Source organism: Neomonachus schauinslandi, chromosome 2 (genome assembly GCF_002201575.2).
Source record: "Neomonachus schauinslandi chromosome 2, ASM220157v2, whole genome shotgun sequence".
NCBI classification, from domain to species: Eukaryota; Metazoa; Chordata; class Mammalia; order Carnivora; family Phocidae; genus Neomonachus; species Neomonachus schauinslandi.
In genome coordinates this window covers 57,279,084-57,287,496 of record NC_058404.1, presented here as the reverse complement: position 1 = coordinate 57,287,496, position 8,413 = coordinate 57,279,084, and the positions used below count along the sequence as shown (strand labels likewise).

The 8,413-nt window shown below is 33.7% G+C and overlaps 1 non-coding gene across 1 annotated transcript; it reads right to left on the bottom strand.

Annotated features, from left to right (window-relative positions):
- Positions 1-3,186: 3,186 nt before the first annotated feature.
- LOC123324199 lies at positions 3,187-3,296 on the bottom strand. Its single transcript, XR_006539687.1, has one exon. It is a non-coding gene; the product is annotated as a U6 spliceosomal RNA (small nuclear RNA).
- Positions 3,297-8,413: the final 5,117 nt, after the last annotated feature.

Sequence of the window (8,413 nt, the reverse complement as noted above, 5' to 3'; positions counted from 1 at the left end):
CCCGGGATCGAGTCCCACATCGGGCTCCCTGCTCGGCGGGGAGCCTGCTTCTCCCTCTCCCTCTACTGCTCCCCCTGCTTGTGCTCTCTCTCTCTCTGTCAAATAAATAAAATCTTAAAAAAAAAAAAAAGAACTGATCAAACTCAACACCCAAAGAACAAATAATCCAATCAAAAAATGGGAGAAGACAGGAACAAGACATTTCTGCAAAGAAGACCTACAGATGGCCAACAGACACATGGAAAAAATGCCCACATCACTCGGCATCAGGGAAATACAAATCAAAACCACAATGAGATAGCACCTCACACCAGTCAGAATGGCTAAAATTAACAAGACTAGAAACAACAGATGTTGGTGAGGATTCAGAGAAAGTGCAACCCTCTTACACTGTTGGTGGGAATGCAAGCCTGTGCAGCCACTCTGGACAACAGTATGGAAATTCCTGAAAAAGTTGAAAATATAGCTACCCTGTGACCCAGCAGTTGCACTACTGGGTATTTACCCCAATGATACAAATGTAGTGATCTGAAGGGGCACCTGCACCCCAGTGTTTATAGCAACGATGTCCATAATAGCCAAACTATGGAAAGAGCCCAGATGTCCTTCGACAGATGAATGGATAAAGATGTGGTGTGTGTATATATGTGTGTGTGTGTGTGTGATGGAATACTACTCAGCCTTCAAAAAATGAAATCTTGCAATTTGCAATGATGTAGATGGAACTAGGGGGTATTATGCTAAGTGAAATAAGTCAATCAGAGAAAGACAATTATATGATCTCACTCATATGTGGAATCTAAGAAGCAAAACAGAAGATCATAGGGGAAGAAAGGAAAAAATAAAACCAGATGGATGTCAGAGAGGGAGACAAACCATAAGAGACTCTTAATCATAGGACACAAACTGAAGGTTGCTGGAGGGGAGGGGTGGGAATGGGGTAATTGGGTGATGGACATTAAGGAGGACGTGTGATGTAATGAGCACTGGGTGCTCATGAATCACTGACTTCTACCTCTGAACCTAATTATATGTTGTATGTTAATTGATAGAATTTAAATAAAAAATCAGTCATTCAGTCAGTCTTTTGGGAGTAGCATTGTAAATGAAGAACTTAAATAATAAAACCATTATTTAGGATATTCATCCTAAATGAATGTATTTAGGAACTTTGTTTTGTGAACAAAAATACATTAATTATATTATGAGTACTATAATAGGATGACCATGTATCCTAACAGTCTTAGTTTTTGTGTGTTAGTTTTAGTTTTTGTGTGTTATATGTTAATAGCACCTACTTTTACTCTAAAGCTATCCTGGCTTAGATACTAAAGGATGTGCTCACCTTAGTTATTACCTTTCTTAATCTCCATGTTAGCTTATAAAATGGGAAATGTCAACCGTTACAGCTGAAGTCACGTAAGGAAAAAAAAAAACTTTAACAACTCTCCAAATGCAAACATTAAATTTCCTACTCATATTTACTTTGCCCAGTCTTTCAATTTACATGTAAAATTATATGACTGGAAATAAGATGATCATTTAAAAATCCCAATGAGTATTACTATGGAGATTATGAAAGAGAAATATATATATCACTGCAAATTGGGCGAAATTTGTGTAGTAGAGATGTAATCAATATAACCATTGATTTTTAAAGCAACTGTCATAGGAGCAATTTATTTTTATTTTTAATTCTTTTAGATTTTATTTATTTATTTGAGAGAGAGAGAGAGCATGAGCAGGGGGGAGGGGGAGAAGGGTATAGGGAGAGGGAGGGGGAGAAGGGGAGAGGGAGTGGGAGAAGCAGACTCCCTGCTGAGCAGGGACCTCGATGTAGGACTCGATCTCAGGACCCTGGGATCACGATCTGAGCTGAAGGCAGACTCTTAACCTACTGAGCCACCCAGGCACCCAGGAGCAATTTAAATATACAAAAAATCCAGTTGCCTGGCAACTGATTATAATATTCCAAACAATAAACAAATGTACAATAAATTTATTCCCATGTGTAACTACTGTATACCATTAGGATGGCTTCTTAACTACAGAACTGCAATGCATATCTTTGAATTATGACAATCAACTTAAGTCTGTTTGCCCCTCAAGGATGCTGTGAACATTATGTTCATAAGCTATTTTGATATCCTTAGAAGAAATACATATAAATAATATGCATTGTTGGGAATACAAATTATTTACCTTTGGGATTCTGACTGCCAGATTGTTTGTATAATGCCAGTAAGATAATTTAGGTATGACTGGGGAAAGGGATCTTTGAAATACATGTTGCAATAGCCAAATTATTTTTTTATATTTATCTTAGAAGATGAACTCTTAAAGCTCACCCAGGATGAAGTACTATATATTATGTTGCTGGTCTCTTCAACCAAAACCAGTCATAAATGTGCACATTGCAAAATGTATTTTTAACTTCTTCAACCTCTAATTTCTCTTGTTTTCCTCCATGACAGACACTAATCACCATGTGAGTCATATTAGACCCCCATGATTGCTCCTGTTCAAGGTAAGTAACTGTGTTAACACAAAGGTTGAACTTTCAAAGCAGACTTTAATGAATCATGGATCTGACCAATCACCAAATTTTATGAATAATCCAAAAGATACCGGAAAGAACAAAACAAAGACATTGCATTTCTTTCTAAAAGAGGTTAGAACTATTCTTCCACTCACTTTGAAACTTTGGTTTGGGTAACATGTGTTGCCACGATGTATAAAGCAATATTGTTCTCAAAGGAAGCCATTTCCATTTTGGTTCTCCTCAGTTTTATACTTTGTTAAAAGCTACCCAGAAAGGTTTATATGACTACTTCCCATTCTTCCAAATCCACTTAATCCATGAATCAAGTGTTGTTGTTGTTGTTATTTTATTATTTTGGCTTTGTTTTGATTTTTTTCAATAAGAAATGAGGACAGACCAGATTTGGTTTCCTAAAAAGCAATTTTAAAGCAAGGACTCTCCATTATATTTCTGTAGTAAACATCATCAGTCTGTTTACAAAGAGTTACTTCCTGGTTTCTATTACATGCATGTTGGACCACTTTATGTTGCCTCACTTGTCAAAACAGAACCAACGTACCTTTCTTTTTTTTTCTTTCTTTCTCTCTTTCTTTCTTTCTTTCTTTCTTTCTTTCTTTCTTTCTTTCTTTCTTTCTTTCTTCTTTAAAAATATGGGATGCTTCATGAATTTGCATGTCATCCTGCACAGAGGCCATGCTAATCTTTAATTTTTGTATCATTTTAGATTTAGTATATGGGCTGCTGAAGTGAGCACAAAAACAGAACTACTTAAAATAAATCTTTTCCCCATTATTTAAATTGGATAATTTCTATTATTCTGTCTGCAATTTCACTGACCATCTTGTCATCCTCTCTCATCTTCTATTAAGCCTATCTAATGAATTTTTCATTTCAAGCACTGTTATATTCCCTTCTAGAATTTCAACATAATTATTTTTACCCTTACCATATCAATGTTTAGATTCCAACTCTATTCTTATCTTGGTTTCACTTATGTCATTGATTGTATTTACAACAGCTAATATAAAGTTTTTATCTGTTAATTTCAATATTGGAGTCATCTCCAGGCTTGTTTTTTAATTTTGTTTTGTTTTGTTTGACTGCCTTTGATCTTGAGCAATGGCTGTCATTTTCCTGTGTCTTCATGTGTTAAAAAAGTTTCGATTTACTTTGCTCATCAGTGATTATACATTATAAAGACTCTGAATTTTGTTATCTGTCTTTTAACAGTGTTTAATTTTGTTCTAGAAAGCAGATAAATTAAGAATTGATCCTTTTTGTATGGAGATATGTCAGATAACTGTTTCAGTTTTGTCTTAGCTCTTGATGAATGTCCTAATTCTTGGACACAGTCTTTCTTCTAAACATGGACCTTTTGGAATTTTAAATGACAGATCAGCATATGTACTTTGTCTCTCTAACTTGTAATGTTCAAACTCCAAACTCTTTTTTTTACTGCACTAGGGGTCAGCAGAAATATCAGCTCTTTAAACCTTCTACCACTTGCTTTCCATTGGAATACTGGTAGTCTTACCAAACCAAGCACTGTTCATGGGGCAGTCAGTTTTGAGGGGTGTTTGTATCCAGATGTCAGGCACAATCCTCTTCATATTTTAGGACTTTGTTTCTCAATTTATATCTGCTTTGGGGTCTCTGAATTTTGTTATTTGATATATCAATAAGCTCATCTTTCTTCTGTTTTTTTAAGTGCTCTACACTATATAGACTGAAGGAGAAAAGGTGATATAAAGTTGGATTGGATCCAATAAATTACCATCATTCAAAGTTTGAATCCTCCCTAGTTTCTCCCTTCTCTTGGGTCCTCTCCAATTGTTTTAAATAGTTGTTTTAATATATATTTAACCTATAATTAATAATTAAATATTATATCCTTTAGGAGATAATATTAGCTACTCGAACTAGAACACCTTTTTTTCACATAGCTTTTTTCAAAGTTCATAGAGCAAAGAAATAATCAATAAGAATATAGAAAATATGAAGGACAAAATAAGCCTGAAAAAATTAGCAAGCCTGACAACAACAGACATTCAACCAACATTAAAAGCATGCACATTGTGTTCAAATGCGTGTGAATTATTTATCAAAATTGACTATACACTGCACCATAGCTAAAGCCTCAAAAAATTTCAAGGAACACTCAGAGTATGTTCTTAAATAAGAGTGAAATGAAACTTGAAATCCTTAGTTGTTTAGAAATCAATCAAGATTTGAAATGATTCATAGATCAAAGAACAATCATAGAAATTACAAAATATTTGCAATTGAATGATTATAAATGATAATCAAAACTCGTGGGCAATAAGTAGAGCTGTGTTTTAAATGCATATATTAAAAATACATTTAATGACCTCATCCTATATCTGAAAACATATGGGAAAGTAGAACTAATTAATTTCATAAAGTAAAAGGGAAAACGAGCATCAATTAATACAATTAAAATTAAATTTACTTGAGATAGGCTCAACAAAGGAGAAGGATAGTTATTTGAAATAGCTAATAAAAGTGATAGACCTCTGGAAAGTGTCAGGAAAAGAAAGACCAAAATCTGGAACATAAGTGTCAGACTTTTAGGAAAAACACATCATATTGTGACTGACTAAAAAAGAAATTAAAAATCCAAGTAATCCAATATCTAGTAAAGAAATTGAATTTGTATCAGAAATTTTCTCAAAATAAAAATCTAGATCCAGAAGGTTTCACTTGTTAAATTAACAAAGCAAAATAAAATACCAAACATTACAACATTCTTTACTTGAAGACCATCATACAATGTTTTTTATGAGTACATGATTACATTACTATAAAACCTGTCAAGGAAGTTACAAGAAAATTGGCTTATTAGTCAGTTCTATCCATAAACATAGATTCAAAAATCCTAAGCAATATTTTAGCTAAATAAGTACAGTGTTACGTAAAAAAGGTAATACATCATGACCAATTAGGGTTAATTCCAAGAATATAAGTTTAGTGTAAAATTGTTATATAGAATGATATTTTAACATTAATAAATGAACAAAATAATATGATTAATTCAACATTTGCAGGAAAAGCAGGATAAAGTTAAATAATTAATTCATTATAAAATCAACTGCCAAATTAGGAATAGAAGGGAACTACCTTAGTGAGAGTTTGAACTTATTCCACAACCATGGAAATCTGGCAATATCTACTAAATACGAATTTAGTAGATGTTATTTACAGGATCACTATGTACAGAAATTTCACTCTGTAGTAAAAGCCCAATGGAAATGAATGCAAATATCCACCAAAAGATATGCACAAGACTGTTGTTAAAGATAATTTGAGGAATATTAGAATTTTTGAGTTTATTTGACTAAACAAAGATTTAAATTGGGCATCACCAAACTGGAAGTGGTTAGGAGCACTCCACCCATAGGCAATAGGGAAAAACATTTATAAAGAAGATGTGGAGGCAAAACAAGGAACTTATTTAATTGACTATACCTTAAGTATTACCCTTTTTTGGGAAAGCCTAGTTGGCTGTTTATGATTGGTTGTCCTTAGGTTTTGATTGCTTAAACTTGACGTATTTACATGCTTAGATTTTGTTATGCTTATTTAGGTTGCTATGGAATTAGAGGGACCTCAATCTAATGGCTTCTTTAATTACCCTGACAGTATTTAAATTGTTTAAATTTTTAATTATTTTTAAAGGAAATGTTTATTTATTTTTAAAGATTTATTCATTTATTTGACAGAGAGAGAGAGAGCACAGGGAGGGGTGGAGGGAGAGGGAGAGAGAAACTTTAGCAGCCTCCTCACTGAACTTGGAGCCCAGTGTGGGGGCTTGATCTTATGACCCTGAGATCTGACCTGAGCTTAAACCAAGAGTCGATGCTTAACTGACTGCACCACCCAGGGGCCCCTAAATGTTTAATTATTGAACAATATCAGCATATTCATAATCACTCTTATTGGAAACAACACAAATTTTCCTAGAGATGAGAGATAAATTATTTTCACGTGATGGCAAACTATGCTATAATGTCAATGAAGAAGCAAGACCACAGAATTTAGAACAACAATGATGAACTTCACAAATAAAATGAGAGGAGAAGACTATACATATATAAAAATATGTGATGTATACCGAGTTGGCTTCCTGAGTGTGCGACCAGTGCAGTTGTACAGGGCCCACACTTGGCTTAATGTTCTAGTGTCACCATCTTGAAATTCTTAGTGCATTTTGAACAAGTGCCCCAGCCTTTTCATTTTTCACTGAGTCTCTCAAATTATGCAGCCAATTCTGACTATATAATGCCATGTACATAAATGGAAAAAAAAGGTCCTACTAATACATGGATTATAAGTCTGGAGAGTAGTTAGTTATCTTGGAAAAAAAGAGTCAATGATGACTGGGAGAGGTCTCTGTATAAAAATACGTAAATATTCTTTTTCTAGATGTAGTTCCTCGTTTTATGAGTAGCCTTCATGATAATTCATTGAGTACTTTTATGTAGATATATTATACTTCGTTTAAAAATTTTTTTACAAAAGATTTACTTAATGCTGATGTTTTTATGTCACTTATTGGAGCCTAGGTGCCTTAAATTTTTCTTTTTTTTTTTTTTAAAGATTTTATTTATTTTTCAACAGAGAGAGAGAGACAGTGAGAGAGGGAACACAAGCAGGGGGAGTGAGAGAGGGAGAAGCAGGCTTCCCGCTGAGCAGGGAGCCCAATGCGGGGCTCGATCCCAGGACCCTGGGATCATGACCTGAGCCGAAGGCAGACACTTAACGACTGAGCCACCCAGGTGCCCCATTTTTTTTTTTTAAAGATTTTATTTATTTTTCAACAGAGATGTGCCTTAAATTTTTCTTTGGATAATGTCAGTTATGAGGTCCCGACTTTTGGTATCAATGAGTCTATTTTATCTTCTGTCTCTCAGTAGAAAATAAAATCAGTGAAAGCCTGATTGAATTTACATTATCTGTATCTTCCATTAAAATATATTTTTTGTGGGCTGGTTATTTGTAATTAACTTTGAAAGAGAAGTATATTAACTACTTGTCACATTGGCATGTTGACATATCTGAGAATTAGTAAAAAGAACAGGAATTTTATGTTTGATTCAAATCTTTGCCTTTATAATATGCATGTCCCTAATTATGTGAGATTCAATCAACCAGTAGTCCTCAAAATTCAGAGGAAACAGAATAGCATTCTAGTCCTTCCAGGCAAAGCATTTGTGTTTAATGGCCCTAAAGACATCTTGCAGTGGGACTTGAGGTGGGGTGCTGCTCTTTGTGCCTCTTTGGAAAATACTGTGTCATTTGGGAAAATCTTAAATGGGAGACAATTGCCACAAAGATTTTTTATAGATGAGAATTTTCCTATTTAAGTGCTTCATAGTATATTGCATGCTTTGAATCTGTAGTTTTGTGGCATATTATGGATTTATTTTTCAGAAATGGTTGCATTGAGGAAGAAAGCTTTAATGGAGAAATCAATAAAACAGATAAAGTTAAATCAATGAAGAGATACTGGTCATTTTAAACTCTGTCAATCATTATCAGATACATCAAATATTAAGTACTAAAAGGGTTTTTAAAATTCCTATTAAACTTTTAAAAAATTTCATCCTGCTTTGTGTATATACGAATCTGTGCCTGTGGTGTACAGCCAAGTCAATAGAATTATAGCTTATTGTAGCAGAAAGTGTAGCAGAAATAGATTTATTTTCCTTACTTTGAACAATCAAAAAGTGAATATAGCTGAGGAATGTATATTAATTTTTTTGTTTTAAGATTCCACTTTTGAATATTATAGTGGCCTTTGTGCACAAAAATTGCTAACACAATTATAGTATTAGTTCCAAAGATTTTTCT